At 44.5% G+C, this 15992-nt stretch overlaps 1 long non-coding RNA gene across 3 annotated transcripts in view; it reads right to left on the bottom strand.

Moving 5' to 3' along the window:
- Positions 1 to 276: 276 nt before the first annotated feature.
- LOC137541183 (uncharacterized) overlaps positions 277 to 15992 on the bottom strand; it is a 231266-nt gene continuing 215550 nt past the window's right edge. For all 3 annotated transcript variants that reach the window (XR_011025100.1, XR_011025098.1, XR_011025099.1), the window contains 2 exons: positions 2110 to 2213; positions 277 to 804 (listed from right to left, as the gene is read on the bottom strand). This is a non-coding gene — a long non-coding RNA (uncharacterized lncRNA). The remainder of the gene's footprint in view (positions 805 to 2109; positions 2214 to 15992) is intronic.

Genomic DNA, 15992 nt, shown 5'->3' with positions numbered 1-15992 from the left:
GTGGGAATCACTTTGCCACAGGATTACAAAGCGCAAGTAGGACATTTATACAGAGGCTCCCATTGGGTGATGGTGGGTGGGAGAGGGTAATTATAAGCCTCAAATGCTTGGGTGACGGTGGGAAGGAGGGGTGCAATGGAGACAGGGTCAGGGACTCCCTATGGGTGATGGTGGGTGGGAGGGGTGATTTAGAGGCAGCAAACATGTGGGTGGGAGGGAGGTGGTAATTAAATGCATCAAGTGTTTGGGTGATGGTGGGAGGGAGGGATGGGGGAATTACAGGCAGCATGGGTAGGGAAAATGAAAAATTCCAGCTTATGAGGGTCAAATATTGGGGTCGACTTATAAACGAGGTTGACTTGTGCCCGAGTATATACGGTAACTGCACACTAAATTAAAATGTGAGCTAAAAAACGGTACAAATATCCATAAAAGGATTCTTTTCACATTAGGAAAGTTTACTTTATGATGTGTATTACAGTAGCTCACATTTATTTTAATGTTCTGTGAAATTATTTTTAAATTTGACCAATTTCACAATGGTTTCTCCCAGAACCATGAGATATGGGCAGGCAATGCAGTAATAATGGATTAAGTACAGTATGACCTGTGTTTAGGTGAGATCCTGATGGGGTGCAGCAGTGAACCTGTGGGCTCGTGTAGCCGGAGTCACTCCTGTCAGTCACACATGGCAGGGGATGTGCTGATTCCAGGCCCATGTACCGGAGTCACTCCTGTCAGTCACACATGGCAGGGGATGTGCTGATTCCAGGAAAGTGATTGATAGCTGACAAGATCTGAGAGCTGTGTTTATGGATCAACAGAAAGAGATACAGGATGTGAGTACATCGTACAACAGACACATTTCCAGCCCTATGTTGTCTAAATAAATACATGCAATGGATGAAGTGCTAACACATTTTGTAGCCACATACTCCAAAATAACTTCCCATAACCCTTCCCTAGATTCACTGAAGACACAAACAGGTGCACCATACCCCATTTCCTAGTTTCATGTATTTTTATATTGTAATGAGAGCTGCAGTGTTATCTGCTTGTACTGCCAACCTATGTGGGAATGCTGGTGAGGTTACGTCAAATATTGTGGTAGAAACACTTTGGATGTATCGGGACTAACAGTGACGTTACTACCTCACCACAAGCACCCAATCTTGTGCAAGGGAATATGAATTCGTAATTGTGGAGGAAAAGAGGACTGCATTGGCACTGCGGCTTTGTGGGTGAAGTCTGGAGCAATGGTTTGGGTACTGGCGGTTGCTACTGTAGCAGTCATACTCATGCTCCTGGTTCCCGGCAATAGCGTCCTTCCTGTTCCGTAGGCACACGCGCATCACTAGCCCCAGGTTGAATACTGTGGTTGGGGGCGTGTACACTTGCACAGCATGGAGCACGACTTTGCGTACGCATGCGCAGAGTTTAGCGTTCATGTGTGTGCACACGTGGCGTATGTTGGCACCAATTTGCCATTCTGACACTATAAAAGGCCAGTCTTCCCCGAGTCAGGTGCTGTTCGTTCTGACAGCAAATGTTAGCTCCTGGTGACTCTTTGCCTCTGGCCAGCCCTGCTTTCCACCTGTACGTCTGTTGTGACCCGGTCGGCCTGACTACTCTTCATCTACTCCCCTCGTTACTGACCTCTTGCCTGGATACAGATTACGCCTGTTTGCCGCCTGCCCTTAACCTTTCCTGGATACAGACTATGCTTGTTACTCCTGCTTAGACTTTGCTAGGTACTTACCTTCCTGTCTTCCCTTACCATCTGGAACTTAGAGTCTCCACACTGGGGTGTCACCATTCTCTTAACCACTAGCTGGAGTTATCCTAGATGTGACATGGTGGGCACTAGACTGCAAAGTCCATCATCCCTTGCGCGGTGCTCTGGCGAAGATCCGTGGTCAATTAGACCCCACACTTGGGCAACGCTCCATCTTCTTAGTGGTAGGGTCAGACGCTCTTTATAACAGTAGCATGCTCTGACCTATATGTAGGCCTGTCAATATGGGCCCAAGAGAAAACGTGCAGGTCGGCACTGCTAGGCATTCAAATGTATTTGTGTGTCATACAAAAAAATACAGTATAAAAACTCACAAGCGGTGATGTCACACATAAAAGTGCAGTCTAATAGAGGGTGCAGGGATCCGATAGCCTGTTGGCCGTTTCACACGTTTGTGCTTCCACGTAGACAGAGAAACCTGTTGATGACACAACAAATACATTTGAATGCATAGCCATGCCAACCTGCACGTTTTCTCTTGGGAATATGAAATAGGAAATTCAGGAATGCAGATTATACAAAAGATGCTACATTAGGGCTAGTTTATTAAAAAAAAAATTAAAAGACTTCCCTCAATTGTTCACACTCTGCTGAGCTCCACAAGCATACAGCGAGCAGTGGGAGGGGTCAACAGCATTTGTAAAGATGTATGCACTTTGTATTACAATTTCACAATGCAATTACTGCTTCACTTGAAGCAAAGATGAATAGTGATGGTCTTGTCTAGGGGAACTCATGGAGAAGCATGTGATCAGTTTGATAGAGATATGCAAGTCTCCGATTTGCTGGTCATGATCACAGCAAATCAGAGCTTTGCAATTCTATCAGCTGATCAAACATCACATTCCCCTAGACATGAACATCACTAAACCTGAAGTGAGGAAACTATGGATTGCTGACTTCCTCCTGCCTGACTGCCGTGGTGATCCTCTGCCTTTTATACTTCCAGACTAGACTCACTGACCCAGGTGCAGATCAGACTGCATGTTTGTTCCAGACGCAACTCAGACATTAGCAAAGAAAACAAAACAGACAGTTTTCAATAAGAAAGATGGCAGCCTCCATTTTTTATACAGTAACGAGGCATAATTGCTAGTGATGGTTATGTCTAGGAGAAATCATGGAGAAGCATGTGATCCTTCTGGTAAGGTGATAGATATGTATGTCTGACTTGCTATTCATGATCATGTGCTAAAACAGGATGTGACCACATCAAATCAGAGGTTTGCAAATCTATAAGCTGATCAAACGAATCACATGCTTCTCCATGAGTTCTCCTAAACACGACCATCACTAGTAATCGCTAAGCTGTACAATCTATGCCTATGGAGTTAAAACTGCAGTAATCCAGTAATCCGGGCTGCCAGTACAAGATCTGTAATACTGATACGCACTGAAAGCACTATCATAACTTCAAGTCAGATGGCCCCTGTGATGAGTGGGTACTAATGCTCTATACATTATGTCAAGCGGAGAGTATGTCATGTCTGTATGAAGCTAGTAATTATAAAATCTGTGGTGACTAATCTACACACAACAAAATGGAACACGTAATAAATGCAATATTTACTGAATCTGTAAATATTATACAAATCTATAATGATCATGGTAATGCTTAATACAATGACATAGCAAGTCATAAAGCCTCCTATACCCAGTACCAAACTCAAAGAAATGTCATAACTTATAAGATAATATTATGTCCATAAATGGTATGTATAATGTATTTTCAACTTCAAAGGTTAAAGTTGCAAGAGCACTTATAAGGAACCTGAAGTGAGAGACATATGGAAGCTGCCATATTTATTTCCTTTTGTAACAATACCAATTCCCTGGCATCATGCAGGTCCCGCTGGCGTCTGTATTGTGTGACACACACCTTAACCACTTGAGGACTATGGTCTTATACCCCCCTAGTGACCAGGCCATTTCTAAACTAATAGGGCCACTGCAGCTTTAAGGGCTCACTGCAGGGCCGCTCAACTCAGCACACAAGTGACGACCCCCCCTTTACTGCCCACCAACAGAGATTTCTGTTGGTGGGCTGAGATGGCTCCCAGGATGTTTGTTTTTTTAAATAAATATTTATTGTTTTGTTTTTAATAAGAAAAAGCTTTTTTAAAATTATTTTTAAACTCCTCCCTCCCTCTGCCAGCCTATGACAGCGGATTGGGCCTGTCTCCCCCAGGGGGGCAGCCGTGTCACACGGCTCTCCCCAGTACAGTGCTGCCTTAGATCGCAGTGCTTTTCAGTGTTATTAGACGGCGGTTTCGCCATCGGCGATTGCTGCCTGGATTCCAGCGGGGATGTGTGCGCTTGGGTGCGCGCCATCCCCTGCTATCTCTGCCCCTAGGACGTTGGCATGGAGTGGTCCTGGGGCTGCCGCCGCGTTCACGCCACTCGGTGTGGAGCGGTCGGCAAGCAGTTAAACAAGCATGCCGACAATCTTGTCAGATTTTTGTCATAAAGACTTGATCAGCATGCTTGTTCAGGGTTTATTGTTAAACGTGTTAGAAGTAGATGATCAGCAGTACTGCTAGGCAATGTTGTTTAAAAGGAAATAAATATGAAAGCCTTCTTATGTCTCCCACCTCCGGTTCCCTTTAAGTAGACTATAGGTTGTATAGGTCCTTGATACAAAAATACTCAGTACTCAAAATGCCCAATAACGATACAATCCCGTGTCAGACCGATCGCACTTGTGCCCATTAATGGCCAAAAAAACGTAAACATTAAATCAGAATAATGGTATCGACTCATTTTTTGGATCGATCTCTCCAATTTGATCGGATTATGGGCCGAGGTTCCAACTTTTTCCTCAGAAACTAGGAAAAAGCGATTGACTCACATATAAGCCCCCTCCCCAGTATAGCCCCCTTCCCAATATAGCCCCCTCCACAGTAGCCAGATGTGCCCCCAGTACAAGTCATGCCCTCCTCTCATAGCCAGATTTGCCTCAAGAATGATACAGCTGTGTCTCTAGATGGTATCATAGATATGAGACAGCGATTGTCACACAGGAAAAATCCCCGATTACTGCACCGCTGACACGTTGCTTGCACGCTCCGCTCAACAAGCCAGGGGACAAAGGTAGTCTTGAGTAGCACACTCTGCACACCATGTTGCAGAGGATGGGGGCACAGACACAGCAGGGAGCCAGCTGGTAAGAACAGGTGATAATGCACAATCCTTACACTCCTCTGCCAGTAACAAAAACAGCTCCACCATCCGTTCTGCTCCACTGACTCTCATATAAGCCGAGGGGGGTAACCTTTCAGCACATTTTATGTGCTGAAAAATTAGGCTTATACACATGTATATAAGGTAATTTTTCATGATGATTTACGATTTTTCCAATACTAAAGTGCTTACATAGTACTCCAATCTTTATGTGTACTGCTGTATCTGGGAGAATGAATCATGTTTTCAAGGCAAGATTGACTATTTATATACTTGTAAAAGGTTGTGCTGTGTATGTGTACGGGTTGCTTTCCTCTTCACACATCATTGCTTCGTTTTTCCTGTACTTGCACGCCTTGATATCTTGGAGTGCAGATGTCAGTCCTTCAGTAACTTTTCAAGGCAAAGAGATAGTCACACCAAATATTGATGTGATTTAGTTTATTTTTCCTATCTATGCACTTTGTATGTAGTCAATTGAAAAAGAAATACTACTTTATTGCATTCTTATTCACAGCATTCTCATTCTACAGAAAGTTTGCACAACTGCCTAAAACTCTTGCACGGTATTGTATATTATTTCGAAATATCTGCTATTTAAAATAACAGTACAATCTCTGCAGCGGGGTGACTGTTACGTGTCTGTTACACTACGTCCCCATAGCTGTGCCTCTAGCTTGTCTCTGCAGGAAGCCAGCGTCACATACGATACAGTCCTGGGCTAAGTGGAACTGTATTCAGCCAGGCTTAGCTTGTGCCAGCGCAGAGATTGGCCAGCGTGCCTCTATTAATACCTGCCAGTGGATTAGCATTTCTCTGTAGCTGTCAGCCAGTGGGGAGCCTATGCCAGTGTAAATTCATTAACTTCAGCCATTGTGCCAAGGCAAGTGTATGCCAAGATGTGCAGGACCCCTTGGGAGTGGTGTGTGCTTCACAATATGCAGGCCAGACCTGGAGCAGGCCCAGAGCTGAACAGGTGTTTGTGAGGCTGCACGTCAGTCTCAGCGTTTCAGGGCAATGAAAGATGTTACACGGACCGCACTTCTAGCAGCATATCCTATCCTTCCTCTGTTAGTTTACAGCTCCAGAGACAAACACACATGGACAGATTTGTTGGTACCTATCCGCTGTGTTGTGAAGGATACACCCCAGTGAATGCTGTAGATGTGTGGACCAATTTGGATTGTGCCCTATAAAAGGGACAAGTTCCAAATATTTGCCCTTGGGTGGATCAAGTGACCTTGATATGAAAAAACACAAGAGGACAGGAGTCCAAAATAGTGTAATAGGTCTTGGTGATAATGTGGACAAGTAACTAAAGGACAACTGAAGCGCAAGTGATATGGAGGCTGCCATATTTATTTCCTTTTAAGCAATACCGGTTGCCTGGCTATCCTGTACTCCTCTGTCTCTAATGCTTTTGGCCATAGACCCTAAACAAGCATGCAGCAGATCAGGTGTTTCTTATATTATTGTCAGATCTGACAAGATTAGCTGCATGCTTGTTTCAGGTGTTATTCAGACACTACTGCAGCAAAATAGACCAGCAGGGCTGTCAGGGAACTGGTATCGTTTAAAAGGAAACAAATATGGCAGCTTCCATATATTTCTCACTTCAGTTGTCCTTTAAGAAACAAGGTACTCACAAACCCCGAATACCTGATAGCCGCGATCTTCAGCTCATGTGGGGAACATCAATCCTGCACTTGGGTAAATGAAAAATCTCTCTAAGAACTAATCACTCTCTCTGATAAACTGAGACCTAAACTGAGAAGGATGTGGATTTTTCCTTTTAAAATAATACCAGTTTCCTGACTCTCCTGCTGATCCTGCGTCTCTAATACTTTTAGCCACAGCCCCTCAACAAGCATGCAGATCAGGTGCTCTGACTGAAGTCAGACTGGATTAGCTGCATGCTTGTTTCAGGTGTGTGATTCAGCCACTGCTGCAGCCAAAGAGATCAGCAGGACTGACAAGCAACTGGTATAGCCCTCTCAGTTAAGGTAGCCATACACTGGTCGATTTGCCATCAGATTCGACCAACAGATAGATCCCTCTCTGATCGAATGTGATCTGAGAGGGATCGTATGGCTGCCTTTAGTGCAGATTGTGAATTGATTTCAGCCTGAAACCGTTCACAATCTGTGGCCCTCTACTGTTTAAACTTCCTGCCGGGACAGGACGAAGTGAAGCCTGCCGGACCTGGAGACCAGCGCGGAGAAGAAGACAGCAGAGACCTGGGGAGTCGCGCCGGCGGAGCAGGTAATGTATTGCAGTTGTATTGCGTCGGTCATCGGGCACTCAAACGCCGCTAGCAATGCGCTCCCTACCCGCGGGCGATCGACGGTAATTTCCCACACGGAACGATCGACGGGAGCGATCTATTTTGGGACGAAATAGATAACGTTAAAGATTTGACAGCAGATTCGATCCCAGTGATCGAATCTGCTGTCGATCGGCGGGGAATCGGCCTAGTGTATGTCCAGCTTTAGGCCCCATTCACACTTAGAAACACAAAGCGCCGGAGATTTTTTTCCGGCGTTTTGCAGGAGTGATTTCATGCGGAAAAATCACTGAACAGTGCGGCGATTTTGCCGCAATCGCATTTAGCGCTTCTATAGCACTGAAACGCGATCGCCGGGAAATCGCCTGAAAATGGTGCAGGCGAGATGTTTGCGTTTTCGCGTTTTTTGGGAGATTTGGTAAAACGCTCTAGTGTGAATGGGGCCTAAAGGTTCCCTTTAAAGAATAAATGAAGTGAGAGGGATATGGAGGTTGTCATAATTATATGCTTGTAAACAATGCCAGTTGCCTGTTGATCTTCTGGCATAAGTAGTGTCTGGGTCAAAACTCTGGAACAAGCATGTGGCTAATCCAGTAAAAACACCTGATCTGCTGCATGCTTGTCCAGGGTCTATGGCTAAAAGTATTAGAGACACAGGATCAGGAGGACTGCCAAGCAACTAGTATTGCTCAGAAGGAAATAAATATGGCAGCCTCCATATCCCTCTCACCTGGGGTTCCCTTTAGATCCTCACAATCAGAAGGTGTTTTTATGTTACCCAAAGCCTTTCTGTGAAGTATGGTGGCAAACAGATTTTGAATGCTCTGACGAGATAGTGTAGGTGAGCTCTCATACTACCCGGAGGTGGTAAAATAACCAATTAATCGTGAATGATTGTACCAGGCTTAAAACGTTTTTTTTTTTGTGGTTTGTAAGTGAGATACAAAAGAGTTGGCATAGGGTGTCAGAAAGGATAAATCCAGAAGCACATTACTGCTTCCCATAGTGGCAGTTTATGTAGGAATAGACCAGGAAGTATCATTAGCCATACACTGTCCATACCGGGGCTGTGTTACAGTCACACCTCATCAGGTAATAGCTAAAATCAGGGTCGGGGCAAGTAATTAGGCTGGCACAAGTAACCCTGGCATCAGCAGCAGCCATCCCAGCTTGTGCTCGCATCACTCCCATAGTACATCTGTTGTTACAGCACAGAATGAAAATAAGCTCTGGCCATCAATGGCACAGATTACTTCCACAGAGCTTTATTTACAGTGGAAGATGGATAATCCATGGAAAAGCCTCTATTCACTTTATTTATTAGCACTGTTGCTCTTGTGGCGTCCCAGAGACTCAGCTGGAGGCTACTGAGAGGGGACAGCTCAGAATGCTGTGAAATAACACATTTTGGGCACTGAGGACACCAGCAGACAAGTGACCCTGGAGCCTCTCTGTTCCTCTCCTGCTTGTTTTCATTATATTCACAACTGGCAACTTCCAGCAGCTCTCCCCTTCTCCTATTTAGCTTATTGTTTGTTTTCAGCAGCTCAGAAAAGACAATAAATGCCGTGATTGAAAATGCTTTGATGAGCAAAGATGCACCGATAACGGTGGATCTATAAGATGTGTAAAAACGCACAATTGTATACAATTGGTGTCGCTTGCTAGGATCAAAATTCACCTTGCGGGTGACACTGTGGGGCCCCAATGCTGTACAGACGTGCCAGTAGGCAAGAGCCCAGTGCCACGTTCTGTGTCTTATGGTGCCGGTCACACCAGAGTGGCTTCTGCTAGCAGGGTAAGTTCTGGTTCACACAGCCGGTTCTGCGATGGTAAACGACGGCCTCGGCCTGGAGCTCGCCGTTTAAATGCTGTCCATTCAGATGAATGGGCAGTCATCGGTAGGTACGATTGCTTACTGATGTTTACCATCATTTGCGCAAACGCCACGGTTTGATCACAATTTTTGCCGTTGTCTGCTCAACACTTTAGCCGATTCCTGGAAGCTACATGTGACTTCCAGGATCATTTACCGTCATGCTTTTGTGTCCCTCTGCGGGGATGAAGAACGTTACCCACCGGGAAGCGCCACTGAAAGCCGACAAAGTCTTTTCTGTAAGCTTGCTGAAAAGCATTTGGAACGAGACGCTGGGGCTGCTGCGGGCGGCTGGTTCAGACCTCCATCTGAACCAGATCTAAGGAAAGGAACAATGGACTTCTCACTTAAAGAGGTATCATAGTAGAATGCAGAAATGATTTTATTTTTTTAACAATACATGCAATAAATTATATACCCATTTTTATGGAAATACTCCTGGCTTCAGCACCCGAAACATTTCCTATATCAATACATTGCTGTATAATGGTATGTAACTCCGCCTTCCCAGTGGTGTTTAGCCTAGACTGATTAGTTATGTATGTATACAATTAGACCAAAATAACCTGGCCATACATGAGACGATTTTGATCGAAGTCAGGCTGAAATCGGCTGAAGGGATCGATCGGAAAAGCTGGAAAATCTTGGTTGCAAGTGCAAGATCGGGTGCACGGTGGTAACGGCGTTCAATATCGTGATGGCCGAAGGACCTTTAGCTGGTGTCACACCAAGTGTAAAATGTCACCACCAATGCCCAGTGCTCTCACCTATCTGCTGACACGATTCTGTGCTGTCACGGCCATGTCCGCTGTCACCATGATAACCTGTGCCATGTGGCACCACACACATGTGATGTCACACACAGGCCTAATACCATGTGGTACAGGATATCGCGGTGATGACAGACTGGTAGTGATGGCCAAGAATCGAGCCAGTGGATAGGGGAAATTTTTGGTAGCATGGACACCGGGGGAATATTTTTATATACGGTCTTCTCTGTATGGGCATTCAACAGATCTCTCAAATTTCAAAAAGATACAAATACAACAGATCTCTGTCTGATGAGATTTGAGCAGAGTAAGATATGTCTCATGGTCGATCTGTACATCACCTGATGCATTAGCACCTTTACCTTCCTTGCAGATACCAGCCAGATATATACTATATACAAAATACATAAAAAACCACAGGTGTAAAACACCTTTTGCACACTGTTTGACATAGAGAGCAGGAAGAAGTGCTGAAAATCCAATTATGCACGGTGATGCCCCTTCTGTCCACAGTCTGTTGAAGGCAGTATGTGGACAATGTAACATTAATAATTTATGATCTCATCTCTGTCAAGAGGTTGGGAGATGCTCTCCTACTGATGACACATTTAAACTGGTTATAATCACGTGAAGCAACCCAGTATTTCCAATTGCCAGAAGGGGATAGATCTTTGATCCTTCTCTGATCATTGAGTTGCAATTTAGCAATTTAAAACCCACCTTTCCTACGAAAACTACTAACTATGGAAGAGGACGGAGGGAAGATGATGCAGTGCACAACAGGGCAGGAGAACAATAGCCTCTGCCTGTGTGTGGATGAGGAGCTGGGAGGCCAGATCTGTCACCAATGCATCAGGATCACTTTATACATGCTAGATTCTCAGCAGAGACCGCCCCATATGGCCACCTCAGCTGTAAAGCATATAGCATGTGTACCAAGCCTAGAATCTGACACTAAAGCTACGTACACACATGCCAGAATTGGCAACAATCTGCGGAATGATGCTGTACAGACACATCCCTAGCCTTGAGGCCATGCTCTGTTGCTATGGACCGATTGAAGCCACTCCATTATCGACGATGATCAGCGGACAATGGAGCAGCTTCAGTCCATCATCGGGGGTGAAAGCAGAATTGTGATTAGTAATGTTTGCGCATCAGGGGTCGATAAAGATCCCACAGGATGGATCCTTAAGCAATATCGATTGTCTGCCACCCACTGTACACACAACGATCGTTGGCTGAAACAGTCGTTATCGCACGTGTGTATGTAGCTTTAGGCCACTATAGAGTTTTCGGGGCTAGTATAGTTGAGTCAGCGAGAGAGTACATAGGCAAATTCCCTAATTTCATTTAGTGGACAGCATCCTCTCAAACTGCTATGCCTGGTGCACATGATGCAATTTTTCGTCAGATTGGCGATCAAATTGAATATTAGCGACAGGTCCTAACTTCTATACAAAATTGATCAGAAAAACAAAGGAAATCAGATCGGACCTGTCAGAAATAATCAGTTTGGCCGTCAATCTGATGGAAAATTACATTGTGTGTACCAGGCAATAGGTTTCAGGTTGTAGTAAACTACGGCCACACTATTCAGCCAATTAGAATGCTTCAAGTTGTGCAAACTGCATTAAGTGGAAAACTGTTCCCTATGGACTTTCACACTGGTTCACCTCAACCATAGCGCTCTCTAATCAGCGTAGTGCTGTAACAATGAAACTCTATGAGGGTGGTTCCACTGCAGCGTTGTGATCGCAAACGTTTTAAGAGATCACATTAAAGGTACCCTGAACAGCGCTAGAAAGAGGAAATCTGGGCATACCTGGGGCTAACTCCACCCCCCCCCCCCCCCCCCGTAGCCCACACATTTCTTCAGTGTACTCTAGGTCCCCTCTGGCGATCACATGCCTGTCACCGTAAGTGTCCTGAGCATGCGTGGTATAATCTTTCAAGAACTGCACATGCGCAGATCGGGTTAACTGAGCCGCCAGCGGGACCACAGAAGGGACCCAGAGGATGCAGAAGGATCTTGCGGGCAACGAGGGGCTGGAGGAAGCTCCAGGTAAGTCCATATTTCCTTTTTTTTAAGCACTGCTCGGGATCCCTTTAAAGGAATGTGGGGCAAATTTCATTCCTTCACGACTTCACCAGGAATCTTGACAAAAATCATGGGATTTAAGCGCCACAAATCACTGGTAAAAAAAGGTAGTTAGTAGGCCCCGGGCAAAACCCCTTCCTGACCTTGAAAAAGCATCATAGCTTTCAAGATAGGATCTGGCACAAAAACTCAATGGCAGGTCAGCAGTGTTGAATCTCCTTGTTTCATGATATGGAACATGAGGACAGTCATTCCTGCATTGAGGATCATGGAGCTCCTTTGATAGATACCAGTGATGGTGATGAAGAAACAGACTGGCCACCTGCTCCCAATAGCCATCTCCCACCCACCTGATATCCATGCAGGATAGATGGGTATCACCCTGCTGGGTGAAGGTATCAATCTGTTCCTCCATATGCTTTTTCCTTTCACAACTGATTTCCAGCCAGGTTGTGTGTCCCCCGGGATGAACCTAATAAGGTGAGCGGATAGTTAGTGTAGCGAGTATCATGTGACTCCACCTACATAGCCTGCAGCAGAAAGGAGCATTGACAGAGCAGCATTCTGTCTCTGAGCCTCCATAGGAACACAGTAACTGAAACCTGCCTAATTACTGGCATTAAGTGCTTTCTGAGATGGCAACATTTGAGGCACAGATGTCACAGGATTTCCAAACACACCAAGCCGCAAACTCCTTAGGCTAAACACACCATCCTTCAGCATTCTGTTCTTATAATGATGTCACAGGGCTGCCAGAACAAACCAGCAAGAGTATTAAACACACATCTATTTACATGAAAAAGCCTCTTCCTAAATAAATACCATTGCCTGACTTCTCAGAGAATCTTGTATTGTAACAAACATGAAGGTGCTGTTTATTGTTACAGTGTGCAGACTGCGGACGCCAACATGGGGCTGATGGGTAAAAAAACTAAAAGTTTATTTGTTCGTTGTATGGCCAGAACAAGCTACTTTTCATTAATACTCACAGGCCAAGCTTGAGCCCCATCCCAGAACGCTCTGTTCCCAAACGCCACACTTTCTGTTTCTCTAACTTCTACAGAGCTGCAGAACGCAGGCGTTACTGGGCAGACATTACGCCTGTACCCATAATGCATCTGCACATAGAAGTACTTACGCCTGTACCCATAATGCATCTGCACAGATAAGTACTTATGCCTGTACCCATAATTTATCTGCACAGAGAAGTACTTATGCCTGTTCCCATAATTTATCTGCACAGAGAAGTACTTACGCCTGTACCCATAATGCATCTGTACAGATAAGTACTTATGTCTGTTCCCATATTTCATCTGCACAGAGAAGTACTTACGCCTGTACCCATAATGCATCTGCACAGAGAAGTACTTATGCCTGTTCCCATAATTTATCTGCACAGAGAAGTACTTACGCCTGTACCCATAATGCATCTGCACAGAGAAGTACTTATGCCTGTTCCCATAATTTATCTGCACAGAGAAGTACTTACACCTGTACCCATAATGCATCTGCACAGAGAAGTACAGCGACAATCCAGCTGCAAAAACAGTTGTAAAACTCTGTTCTGCAACATGCCTGCTATGACTATGTTTCTTCAGGATGTAAGTGGCATGTCCACTAGTGATGTAGTAACTCATAGAAACCAACTGGGTTTTTGCTCACTGAAGTCTGACCAGCAGCACAAGGTGGGCAGTGCAATTTACACTTACCACTATGACCTGATTAAGGGCCGGTTTGGGAAGTTTTTTTAAGGTCCGCTCAGAGAAGGAAGAGGATCTTAATGCTAAAAAAAAAGGTTTCACTTCCATTTAAACGGAGCAGTAGTCTGAACTTCGCACTTTATTCTGGAAATGTATGCAATGAAAGCCTAGTCGCCACATCCCCTTTGCTTGCATCCATTGCGGACGTGACGTAAATATGTCTCCCCGGTTTTGATGCTGCCGATTCTTCCGTCTGGTCCTGGGAAACAGATCACTGGCCGGAAGAAGCTCAGGGATTTCCATTGGGCTGCAAAAGACCAATGGGAATCCTCAGCAACAGGGAGAATGCTCATTGGTTCATGGAGGACCAACAAAATGTATCCTTATTGCTATGGAGAATTGGTTTATTGTCTCCTATGGGAAACACATGCCCCTACTGGCCTTCAGGCTGCGTACTAAGCAGCAGCGATCGGCGGCAGAACGCGTGAATAGCGACTGCGATCAATGCGGACATACAGCAGATGGCACAGATTATGCAATCAAATGCAAAATACGATGCGCTTACTGTGCCCCAAGAGTGAACCGGCCCTAACAGACCAAATGAGAGGTTTTAGTTGACCAATCTGCTCATTTACTGGCCCATAGTTTGTAAAGCAGTCATTCGAGTAAGGGCACTTCTTATAGGCTTTTATTGAGTCCGCGCACACAGTGCTTTCTGGTCTGTTCCATTTTTTAGGGCGTAGGTGCAGAAAACATACTGAACGGCTAAGTTTTCTGCACAAGTGAGAAACAAGCCATATAGTGAGCCATGCACATCTTCACACACTGCACTGTAAGCAGCTTTAGATTTTGCTTGACTCTGTAGATGCTTTTATTCCCTCAAAATCAAAGAAAAAAGCATCTAAATGGGCACTAGAGCGGAAACATATGTTTTGGTCACTGCCTGTTGTTAAAGCCCTAGTTTGCATGGTTTAACACAACATACTTTTACCACATCATAAAGAATTTTCCATACAGAAACAAGCAGTGTTTCTTATCATTATCACAGCATGCACCCATCTAATAATGGTCACACGAGCCGAGTACCCCTTGAGGTGGCCACAAATTATTTAATTTTTTATATTTCTTTTAAATTCAAGAGTTACAATACATTTTTCTCATTGACTGTAACATTTGAAAAGTCTGACCAATGTATCATGCACATGTTCAAAGATTGAAAACGCTGAAAAAAATGTCAAGTGATTAAGAAATTGACAATCTATTCTTCACCATACGATTTTCAGAAATATAGAATAGAGAAATCAGCAACTCCTGATTGACTTATATCAATAAAAACTGGAAATGAGATTTAAGAAATAGTTTTCTTGTGTGAAAAACTTGAGACAAGTAATTGTTTATATTGAATTGCCAAAAAATGGTATAAAAACTTTTTATTGTATTCTATGCGGCCACTTTTACTGTGGGTAACATTATTACATAACCCCTAGATAAACTAATTAAGGTTCTACATGTATGATTTATGGTTTTCTCACGTGTGTGGAGTACCTACAGTCTAATGCTGAATACACACAATTCGTTCCCGCATCGAATGCGCTGCTCGATTCCCGACGAATCGATTATTTCCGAACATTTCCGAGCACATTTCGATGATTTTTAGGTCGATTGCCATGTAAAGTATGGCAAATCGACCTAACGATCCAAAGAACCGCGAATCGGACATGTTGGAAATAAATGAATCGAGCGGCGCATCAACAGGAATCGAGTGCGGGAACGAACCGTGTGTATCCAGCATAAAGCCCAATCTACACGATACATTTTTTTGTACGATTCGATTACGATTCTATTTACGATTCGATTAAATCCAACATGTCCGATCCTGATTCGATTCAATTCGATTTGCCATTGTTTTGCAACGGCAAATCGAATCGAATCAGGATCGGACATGTTGGATTTAATCGAATCGTAAATAGAATCGTAATCGAATCGTACAAAGAATCGTATTGTGTAGATTGGGCTTTAAGTTTACAGAATCATACCACAAATTACAAACTCAAAAACTGGTAAAAGTAGTAGAATCTTAAGGTGTGTACACACGTCGGATTCCTGCAAACAACGGGTCGTCAGACCCACCCGCGGGGCAGCCGTTCTGCCGACAGTTTGACAGTGTGTACAGTCTGTGGACAGGTTGATAAGGCTCGGCAGATCTGTCAAAACCAGCCTTATCAGCATGCCGACAGACTGCACACACAGGCAAACTGTCGACAGAACAGCCGCCCCGCGACGACC

This window comes from Hyperolius riggenbachi, chromosome 12 (genome assembly GCF_040937935.1).
Source record: "Hyperolius riggenbachi isolate aHypRig1 chromosome 12, aHypRig1.pri, whole genome shotgun sequence".
Taxonomy (NCBI): Eukaryota; Metazoa; Chordata; class Amphibia; order Anura; family Hyperoliidae; genus Hyperolius; species Hyperolius riggenbachi.
This window is presented reverse-complemented; position numbering and strand designations above follow the sequence as displayed.